The sequence below is a fragment of the Heterodontus francisci genome, chromosome 33, assembly GCF_036365525.1.
Source record: "Heterodontus francisci isolate sHetFra1 chromosome 33, sHetFra1.hap1, whole genome shotgun sequence".
Lineage (NCBI taxonomy): Eukaryota > Metazoa > Chordata > Chondrichthyes > Heterodontiformes > Heterodontidae > Heterodontus > Heterodontus francisci.
The window spans coordinates 42,756,032-42,771,993 of NC_090403.1; the positions used below are offsets into that span (position 1 = coordinate 42,756,032).

At 42.6% G+C, this 15,962-nt stretch overlaps 1 pseudogene; it reads left to right on the forward strand.

Annotated features, from left to right (window-relative positions):
• The window catches only part of LOC137348137 (ceramide synthase 6-like), a 47,178-nt pseudogene extending 33,427 nt beyond the window's left edge, over positions 1–13,751 (forward strand).
• The last annotated feature ends 2,211 nt before the right edge of the window (positions 13,752–15,962 follow it).

Here is a 15,962-nt window from a genome sequence, read left to right on the forward strand (position 1 = left end):
TCACTTCAGTGCCAAATTTGTTTGCTATCGTTCTCTTTGTGGAAATGAGTTAAACTATATTCTAGTGTGGTGCAGATTAGTACAGGCCAGGAATGCCCCAGTTAAACCCCTGACCTGTTCTGAATTAGCAGGTCTCAGTTGGGGCACCCCAATTTGCCACACCTCCTCTGGATTAGGGAGGAGAAAAGGCAGGCAGGATTCTTGCTGCTGGTCATCATCTAGTGTTTTTTGTAGGAAACCGCACGTGTACAAACATCAGGTGAAGACTGGATTAGATTCTGCCATGAAGTTCCACCATGGTTGAGTAACCCGCTGGCACTCAAGATTGTTTTTTTCCCCCAGCTGCATCCCACCAGTTTTTCCAGCGGATCTAGTTCTGATGGAGGGATGACAAATCACTTGGGCAAACTATGGCCTGTCCCATTCCTGTGCCTCCACCACCCTCTGCTATTTTCTGCTGGGAAAGCCCAACAGTGCAAAATGTAGCCACCCATGCATACGTAGATGCACGTAAATGACATGCCAATGAGAAAACTATGTCATTCAAAGTATTCCTGGCATTTGTATCATTTGGATGTAAAGGCCCACCTGTTAGGGCCAGTGATCCACAGTGTTTAGCGGCTGGATGGAGGGAGCAAATAGCTGACGCTGGCAGCTGGAGGATGTGCTGTGACTAAACAAATTGTGGGAGGGGAGGAAATTTAACTACTTCTGAGACTACATAAAATAGACAGCACAGAAACCGGCACTTTGACTCAACGAGTCCATGCTGGTGTTTATGCTCCACTTGAACCTCCTCCCATCCTTCCTCATCTAACTCTGAGACTGCAGCAACCTGAGACTGCTGCAGGCCTGACATGATTATTTTATGTCTGCAACATATTAATGACCCTGGGGCCAGGCTGCGTCTCCATGGCAAGTAGAAGTCCTGTCCCACTCGAAATACATCCCGATTGGCCAATCCTGGCTTCACCGTTCAGGAGTAAATTACAGGATAACTGGAGTGCATGTCAAACTACCTCCTACCATGTCACTGCTTGCAGAAGATGGAGGTTGGGGTAGTGGTGGGGAGGAGAGAAAACTGGGATGGGGGAGAAAGGCAGCAGGAAACTTTCTGTCCCCAGACTAAAACTCTTGAGCTTTGGGGCATTTTAAACTAATGCTACACTTTTAACCTTAGTGCTTGTTCTTCTTCCTTTTAACAACCCCCCCCCCCCCCCCCCCTCCATTTCCACCAATCAAAGTATGGACTTCTACCATCTAGTTCTAGGGCAGTAGAGAGGGCTTTAAACTAAATAGTTGGGGGGAGGGATCACGTGAGGGGAGAGATCATGTGAGGGGAGATGTGATAAATTTGAAGAGAAAGTACAAGGCAATAGAGCAGGGTAGTGATAACCAGAGTGTGGCAGGGAGGAACAGATTCTATATACAGGAGAGTGCACCAGCAGATGAAGCCAGAATTTGCAAGAATGGTAAAAAGACAGAAGTAAAGGCTCCGTACCTGAATACACATTCATAACAAAACAGATGAATTGATAGCACAAGTAGAAATAAATATGTCTGACCTGATAGCCATTTCAGAGATGTGATTGCAAGGTGATCAAGGCTGGCACCTAAGTACTCAAGGGTATTTGACATTTGGAAGGACAGGAAGCTAGGAAAATGTGGATTGCTCTGATAATTAAGGATGACGTCAGTACAGTAGTGAGCGATGACCTTAGTTCAGAAGATCAAGGTGTAGAATACGTTTGAGTAGAGGGAAGAAATAGCAAAATTAAGAAGATACTTGTGGGAATAGTTTATAGGCCCCTTAACAGTAGCTAAACTGTAGGACAGAGTATACAGGAAGAAATAAAGGGGGCTTGTAAGAAAGGTACTGCAATAATCATGGGTGATTTTAATCTTCATATAGATTGGATGAATCAGATTGGCAAAGGTAGCCTGAAAGATGAGCTCATAGAGTGTATTTGGGGTAGTTTCTTAAAGCAGTACGTTCTAGTGCCAACCAGGGAGCAGGCTATTTTAGACTTGGAAATGTGCATTGAGACAGGATTAATTAATGACCTTATAGTAAAGGAGCCTCTAGGCAACAGTGATCATAACACTATAGAATTTCACATTCAATTTGAGGGTGAGAAGTGTGGGTCTAAAACTAATGTCTTAAACTTAAATAAAGGCAATTACAAAGGTATGAGGACAGACTTGGCTAAAATGAACTGGGAAAATAGGTTAAAAGATAGGACAGTATAGAATCAGTGGCAGACATTTAAGGAGATATTTCATAATTCTCAGCAGAGATGTATTCCAGTGAGAGAGAAAGACAATGAGAAGGATGCACCATTATCCATGGCTAACTAAGGAAATTAAGGATAGTATCAAATTGAAAGAAATAGTGTATAATACTGTGAAGATTAGTAGTAGGTCAGAAGGTTGGACAGAATTTAGAAATCAGCAAAGAATTACTTAAAAAAAAAGGAGGGAGAAATTGGAGTATGAGAGAAAGCTTGCTTAAAAATATAAAAACAGATAGTAAGAGTTTTCTACAAGTATTTAAAAAGGGAAAGAGTAACTAAGTGAGATTGGGGAATTAATAATGGGAAAGAAAGAAATGGCAAAAGCATTGAATAGGTATTTTGTGTCTATCTTCACTGTAGAAGAGACAAAAAAAATCCCAGGAATACTTGAAAATCAAGAGGTAAAAGGGAGGGAGGAACTTAAAACAATCACTAGAGAAAAGGTACTGGGAAAACTATTGGAGCTAAAGACTGACCAGGAACAGATGGCTTGCATGCTAAGGTCTTAAAAGGTAATAGATTCATTGGTTGTGATGTTCCAAAATTCCCAGATTCTGGAAAGGTCTCAGTGGATTGGAAAATAGCAAATGTAACACCTATTCAAGAAAGGAGGGAGACAGAAAGAGTTTCACCGGCCAGTTAGCCTAACATCTGTCTTAGGGAAAATGCTAGAATCAGTTATTAAAGAGGTAATAGCAGGACCTTTAAAAAATCATAATACAATCAGGCAGAGTCAACATGGTTTTGTGAAAGGTTGACTAATTTATTAGAGTTCTTTGAGGAAGTAACAAACAAGGTGGATAAAGGAGAATCTGTAGATGTGGTGTACTTTGATTTCCAAAAGACATTTGATAAGGTGCCACATCAAAGGTTATTATACAAAATAAGAGCTCATGGTGTAGGGGGTAACAAGTTGCATGGATGGAGGATTGGTTAGCTAACTGGAAACCGATAATAGGGATAAATGGGGTATTGTCATGTTGGCAAGCTGTTACTAGTGGAGTGCCACAGGGATTAGTGCTGGGGCCTCAATTATTTACAATCTATATCAATGATTTGGATGAAGAGACCGAACTTATGAGAGCTAAATTTGCTGATGACACAAAGATGGGTAGGAAAGTAAGCTGTCAAAAGGATATAAAGGGCTGAATTTCACGCGACCCCAGCGGGTCAGATGGTGGCGTGGGGGCGGCGTAACATTGAGCGGGACACTCCGGGAAGCCTACCCACCCCGCTTCCGCCTCTGGCTAAGTTTACGGCGTTGGGCGGGGCGTGGGAAATGGCCCACCTGCCCGAGGCCAATCAAGGCTCTTAAGTGGTCACTTAACAGCCAATTAAGGGCTCTCGTCCGCTTCCACGGGATGTGAAGGGCCGCCCAGTGACACCTGCTGGCCTTTCCGCGCCATGGGGTGGGGTGCATGGGAGTCAGGCAAGGATACCAGATTGAGAGCCTCCCCCGCCTCCCAACCCACCCCCGGGACCCAAGACCCCCCTCTCCCCCCAAATGACCACTCCAGCCACACCAGGGAAGGACCAATCCCCCTGATGAGGCAACCCCTACTTACCTTCCCTTTTGGATCCATGGCGTCAGCTGGGCTGCAGTCCCAGCAGTGGCCACCGCTCCCAGTGGCGCTGCTAAGACTAAGAGCTGCTAGCCCGCTGATTGGTCGGCAGCTCAATCAGGCGGGACCTCTTCCCTCAAGCGGGTGGAAGTCCCGCCTCAGGATAATTAAAGCCCGGGGACCCGTAAAATGCGGGACTGATCCCCGGGCTAGGTGGAAGCGGGTTCGCCACCAACTATCACGTTGGTGGCAAATTCCTGTCTGCCTAAGGTAACATCCAGCCCAAAGAGTCTGCAAATGGATTTAGATAAATTAAGTGAGTGGGCAAAAATTTGGAAGATGGAGTATAATGTGGGAAAATTTGAACTTGTCCACTTTGGTAGGGAGAATAGAAAAGCAGTATATTATTTGAATGGAGAGAGACTGCAGAACTTTACGGTACAGAGGGATCTGGGTGTCCTCGTACAAGAATCACAAAAGGTTAGTATGCAGGTACAACAAGTGATTAGGAAGGCAAATGGAATGTTGGTGTTTATTGCAAGGGGAATAGAGTATAAAAGCAGGGACGTGTTTATACAGCTGTACGGGGTCTTAGTTAAATTGCAGCTGGAGTACTGTGTACTGTTTTGGTCTCCTTACATAAAGGATATAATTGCATTGGAAACAGTTCAGAGCAGGTTCACTCTTCTGATTCCTGGGATGAAGGGGTTATCTTATGAGCAAAGGTTGAGCAGGTTGGGCCTATACCCATTGGAGTTTAGAAAAATGAGAGGTGATCTTATCGAATCATATAAGATCCTGAGGGGACTTGACAGGGTGGATGCTGAGAGGATGTTTCCCCTTCTGGGGAGTCTAAAACTAGGGGACACAATATAAAAATTAGCAGTTTCCCATTTAAGACTGAGATGAAGAGAATTTTTTTTCTCTGAGGGTCATTAGTCTGTGGAATTCTCTTCCCCAGAGAGCAGTGGAGGCTGGGCCATTCAAAGCTGAGTTAGATAGATTTTTGATAGACAAGAGAGTCGAGGGTTATGGGGGGCAGGCAGGAGAGTGAAGTTGAGGCCACAATCAGACCAACCATGATCTTATCAAATGGGGGAGCAGGCTCGAGAGGTCAAATGGCCTACTCCTGCTCCTAATTCTTGTGTTCTTGTGTGTTGTGAATGATGTGCTGTAAATTGAGGAATTGGAAAAATTAGGAGTTGTAGTGCAGGCAAATAGTGATCGTTCAAATGAACATCAACAGCAATCTGAGGACGTTTTCCTTTTTAATGATTGCAATTTTCAGTATAATTGTAAGGAAATTCCAAAAGATGATACCTTGGACAATGCAGCATTCCCTCAGTACTACACTCGAGTGACAATCTAGATAATGTGCCCAAACTCTTGGTACAGGCAACAGACCCACTTGACCCGAGGGCAAGAATATTGGAAACAAGCTTGGGTCCCTTAGCTGGGACTGCAATCTATAACCTATTACATTACAAATGGGAACACCACTGAATGAGTCAACCTACTATCGCATGAGTGCACTGAAATGAGTCAAGATCCAAATAATCTGGGTTGCCTTTCACTTCTTTTGTTTTTAGGATTTTGTTGTCATGTGTGTCCATCATCACGTCACCATTCTGCTGCTTACAGTCGCTTATGTTGCCAACATGACACGGGCAGGGACCATTGTTCTCTTCTTGCATGATGCAGCGGACATTGTTTTAGAGGTAGGTGTAAGAAATGGGCATTGCAGATGGAACATTTCATAATCAGCAAATGTTTCTGCTAAGCCATAGTTTTCCATAGTTCCACTATAGAAACTGTCACAAAGATATCCATTACACATACAATTATCTGTATCACTTACAGTCTGAATAGTGTGTTGGAAACAGTTCTTCAAAACTGTTGTTAAAAATGGCAGATTCCAATGTATCTGGCTCAGTAGTTAAATTACTGTAACCAGGTCTCCGGTGTCTGTTTTCATTCTTTTTTAAAAAATTATTACAAGTGACAATGCAGAAGAAGGACATTTGACTCATCCTGTGCTGATACCTGCTGTTTATTTGGACCTATCTACTGTAATCCCTCTCCCTGTATTCTTTCCATTCCTTTTCCAATACACTTTTTAAATGAAGGGGTATTTCTGTCCTAAAGCCCCCTGTAGTAAAGCAGACTATGTCCTAACACTTTGGAAAAGGTACTTTTTATCTTGCCCTTTCACTTTTCCTTTTATGACCTTTTTCTATCTGCATTCCCACATAATTTCATTAGCCCCAAAATTCCAGGGTCCATGCTCTGTCACAGAAGAGCAGTGATGTAGGACTTACAGCTGCCCACAGTGGAGAATGAGAACCCCCATCCCAAATGATGGAAGTGTTATTTAAGTAGCTGAGGCATGTGACCTTAACAGGCACATGTGCCAGTAAGGAAATCAGTGACACCATGACACTCTGATGGCACAGTGGGAGTCACTTATAGTCCTGAATATAGACTACCATTTTTATTAATAATCCCCAAACAGAAAAATGGGCTTTAATTTTGAGATAATCTATCCTCTCAGGATAAGTTTCATGACAAAATATGCAAACGCTTTCAGAAAATCCATATACACAACACCCAGCACATTCCCTTTTAATTGCACTGATTTCCTCAAAAATCAATTAAATTAAAAAGCACCTGTCCTTTACAAATCAATCTGACTGTCCCTAGTTTGCCATACATTCATATTCACCAATTTTATCCTATATTATGGACTCTAGGGAGTAGTTCTTGACTTTATGCGATAGAGTGAAATGGGTGATTGCAAATTGGCAGCCCATTTTGCATCACTCCCGTTTTACATGTCCATTGAAGTCCTAACTGGATGTAACTGAGCTTCCGACTCACAAGCACCTTTTTAACACGATTGCATGAAGTCAAGATTAGCTCCTAGATGGTTACCTGCACATGGCTGTGGTAAAACTAACTGCATTATAATTTTCTGCCTGGTCTCGATCACTTCCTTTGAACGTGGATGTAACATTTGCCACTGTGCAGTCCTTTGACAAGATTGCATTTTCCAAAGGTTTTTGAAAAATATATAGCCAGTGCTTCTGCTCCATCCTCCCCAATCTACTTCAGTATTTTGGCATACATACCATCTGGACTTGGCAGCTTTTCTACTTTTCGACCTATTAACTTTCTTCTTAAGTACAGATTCCCTTTGAGTACTTATCCTGAATGGCTACTTCCTGCAAGTTTCATGTTTATGTCATGGTCAATTTTCTTTTCTTACAAATCTACTGATATGTTCAGGATACTAATTACTGTTTCCTTTTAATCTAGCTTGCTAAAATGGCAAACTATGCTAAATGGCAAAAACTCTGTAACATCTTCTTCTTGATGTTTGCTGTGGTCTTCATCGTGACTCGTCTGGTAATATACCCTATTATGTAAGTAACATCCTCCTAAACTTTTCACAGATATGCTAATTCTCTATGTTTGCCAAGGAGAGGTAAGATTTTCCAATGGAGGTGTTGTCTTTCTATTTCTGTTTATATAATTTTTTTCCTCCTCCTTCTCTCTTGAAGGTGTTGACTCCTGTTGGGATATGATTCCATACACTCTGATAACTATGTAGTACCTCAATCAAATGTTCATTCTTCGGGTCTGAACCTGCGCTGTCAATGATGGCAGATCATTTGACCATGCAGCATTTTGAAACCAGGCCTGCTCTAGACGTCACTCAATGTGCGCACACATCCACTTTTCAGCAAACAAGGCTGAAAAGAACTTGCTTGTTTTCGCTCACTAAATCAGCTAATCCAGCACAGACTGGGAATCAAACCTGGGACCCTCTACTCTGTACAGCTCAAGTTACATGTCACTTTTGCCATCTTAGGGGATTCAATTTTTTTGGTTAAAATGGCCTTTTAGAAAGGGAAAAAGGTTACAAAAGATGAAGTTTTCAATGAATTGAAATAGATTGAACTTGAGAAGTCCAAAACACTAAATATTCCACTTTTACATATCCAATTTTTACAGATGAATGCTCAATATCTTGTTATATTGGTGGTGGCATGATGGCATCTGCACTATATAGCAGAAACAAAGTTGTTGTTCACTCGTAAACCCCAGCCAAGTTTTAGGACCGCAGCTTGTTAAATAGTTTGGATGAACAAACGTGATATATTCAGAAATAGCAAAAAGGAAGTATTTTTACGAACATACATACGAATTAGGGGCAGAAGTAGGCCATTCTGCCCCTTGAGCCTGCTCCGCCATTCAATAAGATCATGGCTGATCTGTTTGTGTCTCAGATTCCACACTCCCATTGACCCCCAATAACCTTAGATTCTTGTTAGGCAAAGGAATCAATCTATCTCCGCCTTAAAAATATTCAATGACGCACCCCCCCACCACCACCACCTCTACCACCTTCTGAGGCAGAGAGTTCCAACGTTGCACAACCCTCAAAGAAAAAATTTCTCCCCACCTCTGTCCTGAAAGGGTGACCCCTAATTTTAAAACATTGCTCCCTAGTTCTGGACTCGCCCACAAGAGGAAAAATCCTTTCCACATCCACCTTGTCAAGACCGTTCAGGATCTTGTATACTTCAACCAAGTCTCCCCTCACTTTTCTAAATTTCATTGAAATTAAGCCCAGTCTGTCCAACCTTTCTTCATAAGACAGTCCATTCATTCTAGGTATCAATCTAGTAAACCTCCTCTGAACCGCCTCCAACGCACTTCCATCCTTCCTTAAATAAGGAGACCAAAACTGCACACAGTATTTGAGATGTGGTCTCACCAATGCCCTGTATAACTGAAGCATAACATCCTTACTTTTATTTTCAATTCCTCTCGTAATAAAGGATAGCATTCCATTAGCCTTCTTTATTACTTGCTGTACCTGCATACTAACTTTTTGTGACTCATATGCTAGAACACTTAGATCCCTCTGCACCTCGGAATTCTGCAGTCGCTCTCTGTTTAAGTAATACTCTGCTTTTTTATTCTTCCTGCCAAAGTGACCAACTTCACATATTCCCATATTATACTCCATCTGCCAGATTTTTGCCCACTCACTCAACCTATTTACATCGGTTTGCAATCTCTTTATGTCCTCTTCACAACATACTTTCCTGCCTATCTTTGTGTCATCTGCAAATTTAGCTACCATGCCAACACAGGTTGAACATCCAAAATCCGGCACCGAGACCGTGCCGTATTTTGGATTGTCCCAGATTTTGGACAAGAGCCTATCCTCTTAATGTATGTAGGTTGTTAGAACTATCTTCATCTCTACATTGGAGCAGAAGTAAATTGGTCCGCTCTTCCTCTTAATAATTAGTATTATAAATATATTTGTGAGGCTTGTATCTTTCAGTAGCAGTAAGGTCTGTAATATTGTAACCTTATGTCAGTCACATAATTCATTGCTTCAATAGATTTGCTGCATTAGTGATTGGTGAACTGCTGTGTTCAAGATGTGACAGGAAGGCTGTAAATATTAAACACAAGTTCACAAAATTAAAAGCTGATTTCTTGAGAAAAAGAATTTAATTTTTCAAGACACCTAACAAATTAATGCATTATAATTATTTTTTATAATCAATTCGGCTTCTGAAAATAGTGTCAGTTTCTCAACTCGACACTCTACAACTGACAGAGAGGAAAGGTAGGCTGAAACCTCAGTTAAAAACCAGCAGAGTCAGGCTCCAAATCTGAATAGTGCAGCTGGTGGTGACAGTAAGCGGACAGACTCAGGGAAGACAATAAAAATAACAGGCAAACCCAACAGATGGGTGTTGTGGCTGAAAGAACTAAATACTGTGATTGGGGATGATCGCAGTGTGAAATTGGTGCCACTGCACCATCTAACTGAAGGTTCAGCTAAGAACACTAAATGAGCACCATAAATCAGTGCCACTGAAATAGACGCATGACTATGTGTTAAGTCAGCGTTCTTTTTCAGATCATATAGTTTAATTAGAAGAGGTGAGAGTAGCTGTTTTTGACATCAAGGTACGTTCAACTGATTATGGTACAGGTATTTTCAAAAACATTTGGTTTTCGGACAGCCGCATTTTGGACGTCCAACCTGCAGTTTGCAAAAATTGCGTTAGGCAGTGAAGCTGAAATTCATAAACAATTGGGACATGCCCAAACTTTCAAAAAACCTTAACAATAACAAAAAATATTTGTCGGATAACATTGCAATAGGGATATTGCTTATTTAGATTAACTGTTGCAAATGCATTTTGGATTGAGAAAAAGTAACAACACATTAAAACGTTTGATGTTTCATATAGGAACAGATTTCCCTCTTTGCTGTTTTGTAGTGAGCCATAATCTTAAGTATAAAGAACAGGTTAACAATTTCATTACAAATAACAAACATAGGAAATCTTTCCCTACAGCAACTAGGCCAGCCATATGGAAAGGGGAGTCACTTTGGATTAAACATACCTGGGTATGTTACGAGTAGGAGCCCACTGTCTATGACTGGTGCGTTTTTCCAAATCATTGAAGAAGAAAGAGTTCAAATTGATTTCCTTGGCCTGTGTCCTGACAGGCTTTTAGTTTTCATGTAGAGGGAATTGAATTTAAATATTGCCACAAATTTAAAAATGGCCCAGTAATTTGAAGGTTTTGATTGCAAAACTGAAATTCAGATGTTCAAAATCTGGGACTGCCTATCATATGAATACACTGGCTTTAACTGGCTGATTTTTACTGGGACTCAGTTCTGCTGCTATTGAGGTGTTCCATTTCACAAGGCTTTTTCCATTCCTTGCTAAGTTACGTGCTTTTGAGCAGCTGTTGTGAAGAAGTCTGTCGCTATCTATCCTATGCTCTCAGCAGCTGAGGTGGCAAGAGGTCTGTAAATGGATGGAAAAGAAATGCAAAACATTTGTCCTTACACCTAAAGAACATAAGCATTCCTTAGAAGTAGCAAAAGGCTGTTAAGCTCAACAAGCCACTAACTCTCTTCCTAACCGTTTCTACCAAACTCTTCTCTGTCCAAAGTTTGCATTAGGGGACATAGTTTCTGTCTTTGTTAATTTTAGCAAGTTAATTTTAAATAATTTAATCCATAATTCTTTCCAGGTGTCACAGGTAAGCACGTCTCATTTGGGGTTAGCAGTCTCATTGGGATTGAATATGAATTTTAGCCATGTCCACTTTTTTTCCTATAATTAGTGAGGATCAAATAATTGGGGTAGATTTTCATTCTCGCTGCCTGGTTGGTAATCTGGTGAGGCAGATTGCCTGTCCTTTATTGAACGCACCAGAATTTATTGTACTGATTTGAACAAATCTATAAAGGCCATGTTCTCCACCCCGCTAGATTATTGTTCAAGTGGTGAAGATAAAAATCTACCCCATTTACACTGTATAATTCAAATTTGATTTCATTTGACTGTTACCCCATATGAATCTTTAACCTAGTGATGTTTCTGTTTGTTTTACAGGAGCGTCAGATCTGTGTTTTTTGAAAGCTGGGAGATCATAGGACCATACAAAATCTGGGGCTTCATAAATCTTCTTCTCATCACACTGCAGATTATGCATATCTACTGGTCCTATCTAATCATCCGTATGGTATTTAAAGCATTTCATAAAGGAAAGGTAAAGTACTGAGCTTATTGTTTTCAATGGATTATCATTAGGGGGCCAGACAGACAGTGTGAAAGCAACAATACAAACCGTTTCATTGAACCTCTGAGTTTGTCATTGTTCTCTTTTGAAGGGGAGTAAGTGTTTGTGCTCACAATGACATGCAATACTGTATTGGGAAATGGCAGACTGTTAATTCCATTTTTGTCCCCCATTGTCAATAGAAAACTCAGGCTGGATTAAAGAAAACTTTTTTAATTCTGCCTCAACAATATGTCTTAGCCTTGTCTTCAAAAGTCCATACTCAACTGTAGCGGTGTGAAGTCTTTCAACCTTCCACACCAGAAGCTGAATTTTCAGAACGTGTTCGGGAACCCAGTGCTGGATCATTTGTGGGTCCCAATCCCGCACCTGAGCTGTGTTGCTAACACGATGCGATCTTCGAATGTTAATGCCCTAATTGGGTGGAGAGCTCACTTCCTGCCCAATTAGTGGTTCCAAGTATCTGGAGGAGGCAGGAGCTGCCTGCAGAGCACGAGCGACAAAGGCAGGTGGCAGCCATGTTGGGGCCTGCTGCTGCTTTGTTGATGAAAGTAGGCAGCTCCATGGAAGGCCAGTGGACTAAAGAGGTGAGGCAACGTTTCCAGAATTTAAAAAAATTGTCCTGTGTTTGGCCTGACGCAAGATCCCCATGGGCCCTAAGACATTTCTTCGTGCAACAATAGTTTTCCCCCTGCCCACTGAGAGCCCGACAGCTGGTACACTATCATGCACCAGACTGTCAGGTTTGCTGAAATTACAGTTGAAAATTACAGTTTGGGGTCCCTCCCCAGCCCTTAAATGAGCTCCTCCATGAGCTTAATGGGCCCTTAATTGGAGCAGCTTCCCTGTTCCCTCTTCTTGAAAATTGTGGACTGTGCTAGAGGTGTCAGATTCTGGAGACTACATCCGGGACCGCAATATTCAAATCACTTCCGCACTGGGTCCCAACCCCACAGCCCTTTGAAAATCCAGCCCCAGAGCCCTCAGTGAGATTGCCAAGTAACATTGAACTTGGTTGAGACATCCAAATTCATTTTGTAGGCCAGAGTCACTCAGTGGTGGAATTCTCACCTCTGAGTCAGCTGTTTGAGAGTTGAAGCCCACTACAGGACATGAGCCCATAATCTAGTCGAACGCTTCAGCTCAGTACTTAAACAGTGTTGCATTGTTGGAGGTGCTACCACACCCTCACTGTTCTCCCAATATAGTCATAACTCAAGTCAGAGGCCATAAACTTGAGCATACCTGGAGCACAATTGGTCAGGTCATTCATTGCCAGATCTGGGCCTAATGTCAAATGATACTGTGCTTCATTTTCCTCCAGGATAACTGTTTACTACTTCAGGGTTATCCTGGAAGGTAAGGACAACTCAAGACTCCTCTTCTGTATTGACCAGCTGCCTGTCCTCTCCAGCTACTACCCAGCTTTAACCTTCCTTTACTTTCCAGTGCCCTTGGAATATGTCAACACTTTCCAGCTCCATATTGATCTGTCCTAAAACTCAATGTTTCGGGCTAGATTGAAGCTATACTGCATCCACTGTAAAGCCCAGGTGGTGTGAGACTACCATACACTTAGTATGGTTGGAAGTTGAATTTCTTACTGACTCTAGAGTTGCACTACCAGTGGTTTACCTCAATGCATTCCAAACTCTATTGCATTAACCCAAAAGCAATAGTATAATACCATGTTATCCTCAGGTATCTAAAAAATGGTGCAGAATATCTCTGACATGATCAAAAATGGAATTTTGATTTTGGAACAGCCATTCATGAACTGTAGAAACAAAATGTGAACACTCTTGGTTGAACATCTAAAATGTGATTTTCTGATTCATTAGGTGTCGAAAGATGATCGAAGTGATGTGGACAGTAGCTCAGAAGATGAGGATCAATCTGAACAAAATGCCCATGCAAAAACATCATAACAGCCTTGTGAAGTGATTGACCAAGAAATTCCAGCTTCTCAGGATGCAAGTCCAAACTGCGAAAGAAATGGGAAGCTTTTTATTTAAAGAAAAAAACTGTTCTCTGCTATGTGAAATGTGCATTTGTGACATAATTGGCAGAAAATAATTCATTGTGGACTGTTTACATAAATTTATCAAAAAATATAATTGATTTGCTAGTTCAGAGTATTACACTGCACTATTAAGGCTCAAATTAGGACAAAATTAATGAGGATCTTTTAGCATGAGTGGACTCTTTTGACTTCATTTCTAAAATAAACTTTATAGGCATACGTTTTTAAACAACACAACAGAGCTTTTTCATTTGCCTAATGAGTAAGGTAAATTGGTGCTTTGAAATTGAGTTTTTACATCAGAAAGAAATCATTCCAAGACAATACAAATGGTCTCAGTACCCTACTGCACTGTGGGAGTAGTGCAGGAATATAGTTGAGATTCCTACCCCTGATCGTTCTCCCCGACTCCAGCTGGGAAGTGTGTTTGTGTAGACATCGGATGTGAAGGTGCTGTCCTGCCAAGAGTTGAATAAGCAGGTGGCACTCAACCATTTAGATTCATTATTGAAAAGTTGTCACTCGGGTGAAAAACCAAAGGGTGGTCAATGTCTCTTCTCTTCTTCTTTGGCCTCCTTGTCTCGGGAGACAATGGGTAAGCGCCTGGAGGTGGTCAGTGGTTTGTGGAGCATTGCCTGGAGTGGCTATAAAGGCCAATACTAGAGTGACAGACTCTTCCACAGGTGCTGCAGAAAAAATTGGTTGTCGGGGCTGTTACACAGTTGGCTCTCCCCTTGCGCTTCTGTCTTTTTTCCTGCCAACTGCTAAGTCTCTTCGACTGGCCACACTTTAGCCCCGCCTTTATGGCTGCCCGCCAGCTCTGGCGATCACTGGCAACTGACTCCCACGACTTGTGATCAATGTTACAGGACTTCATGTCGCGTTTGCAGACATCTTTAAAGCGGAGACATGGACGGCCGGTAGGTCTGATACCAGTGGCGAGCTCACTGTACAATGTGTCCTTGGGGATCCTGCCATCTTCCATGCGGCTCACATGGCCAAGCCATCTCAAGCGCAGCTGACCCAGTAGTGTGTATAAGCTGGGGATGTTGGCCGCCTCGAGGACTACTGTGTTGGAAATGTGGTCCTGCCACCTGATGCCAAGGATTCTCCGGAGGCAGCGAAGATGGAATGAATTGAGACGTCGCTCTTGGCTGACATACGTTGTCCAGGCCTCGCTGCCGTCGAGCAAGGTACTGAGGACACAGGCTTGATACACTCGGACTTTTGTGTTCCGTCTCAGTGCGCCATTTTCCCACACTCTCTTGGCCAGTCTGGACATAGCAGTGGAAGCCTTTCCCATGAGCTTGTTGATTTCTGCATCGAGAGACAGGTTACTGGTGATAGTTGAACCTAGGTAGGTGAACTCTTGAACCACTTCCAGAGTGTGGTTGCCGATATTGATGGAGCATTTCTGATGTCCTGTCCCATGATGTTCGTTTTCTTGAGGCTGATGGTTAGGCCATGCCAATATCATCACCCTCACAGTGGCGCAGTGGTTAGCACCGCAGCCTCACAGCTCCAGGGACCCGGGTTCGATTCCGGGTACTGCCTGTGTGGAGTTTGCAAGTTCTCCCTGTGTCTGCGTGGGTTTTCTCCGGGTGCTCCGGTTTCCTCCCACAAGCCAAAAGACTTGCAGGTTGATAGGTAAATTGGCCATTATAAATTGTCACTAGTATAGGTAGGTGGTAGGGAAATATAGGGACAGGTGGGGATGTTTGGTAGGAATATGGGATTAGTGTAGGATTAGTATAAATGGGTGGTTGATGTTCGGCACAGACTCGGTGGGCCGAAGGGCCTGTTTCAGTGCTGTATCTCTAAACTAAACTTAAAAAAAACAAAGGTGACCGTGGTGACTGCAACAACTACCATGGCATCTCCCTGCTCAGCATAGTGAGGAAAGTCTTCGCTCGAGTCACTTTAAACAGGCTCCAGAAGCTAGCCGAGCGTGTCTATCCTGAGGCACAGTGTGGCTTTCGAGCAGAGAGATCGACCATTGACATGCTGTTCTCCCTTCATCAGCTACAGGAGAAATGCTGTGAACAACAGATGCCCCTCTACGTTGCTTTCATTGATCTCACCAAAGCCTTTGACCTCGTCAGCAGACGTGGTCTCTTCAGACTACTAGAAAAGATCGGATGTCCACCAAAGCTACTAAGTATCATCACCTCATTCCATGACAATATGAAAGGCACAATTCAGCATAGCGGCACCTCATCAGACCCCTTCCCTATCCTGAGTGGCGTGAAACAGGGCTGTGTTCTCGCACCTACACTCTTTTGGGATTTTCTTCTCCCTGCTGCTCTCACACGTGTTCAAGTCTTCAGAAGAAGGAATTTTCCTCCACACGAGATCAGGTGGCAGGTTGTTCAACCTTGCCCGTCTAAGAGCGAAGACCAAAGTACGGAAGGTTCTCATCAGGGAACTCCTCTTTGCTGACGATGCTGC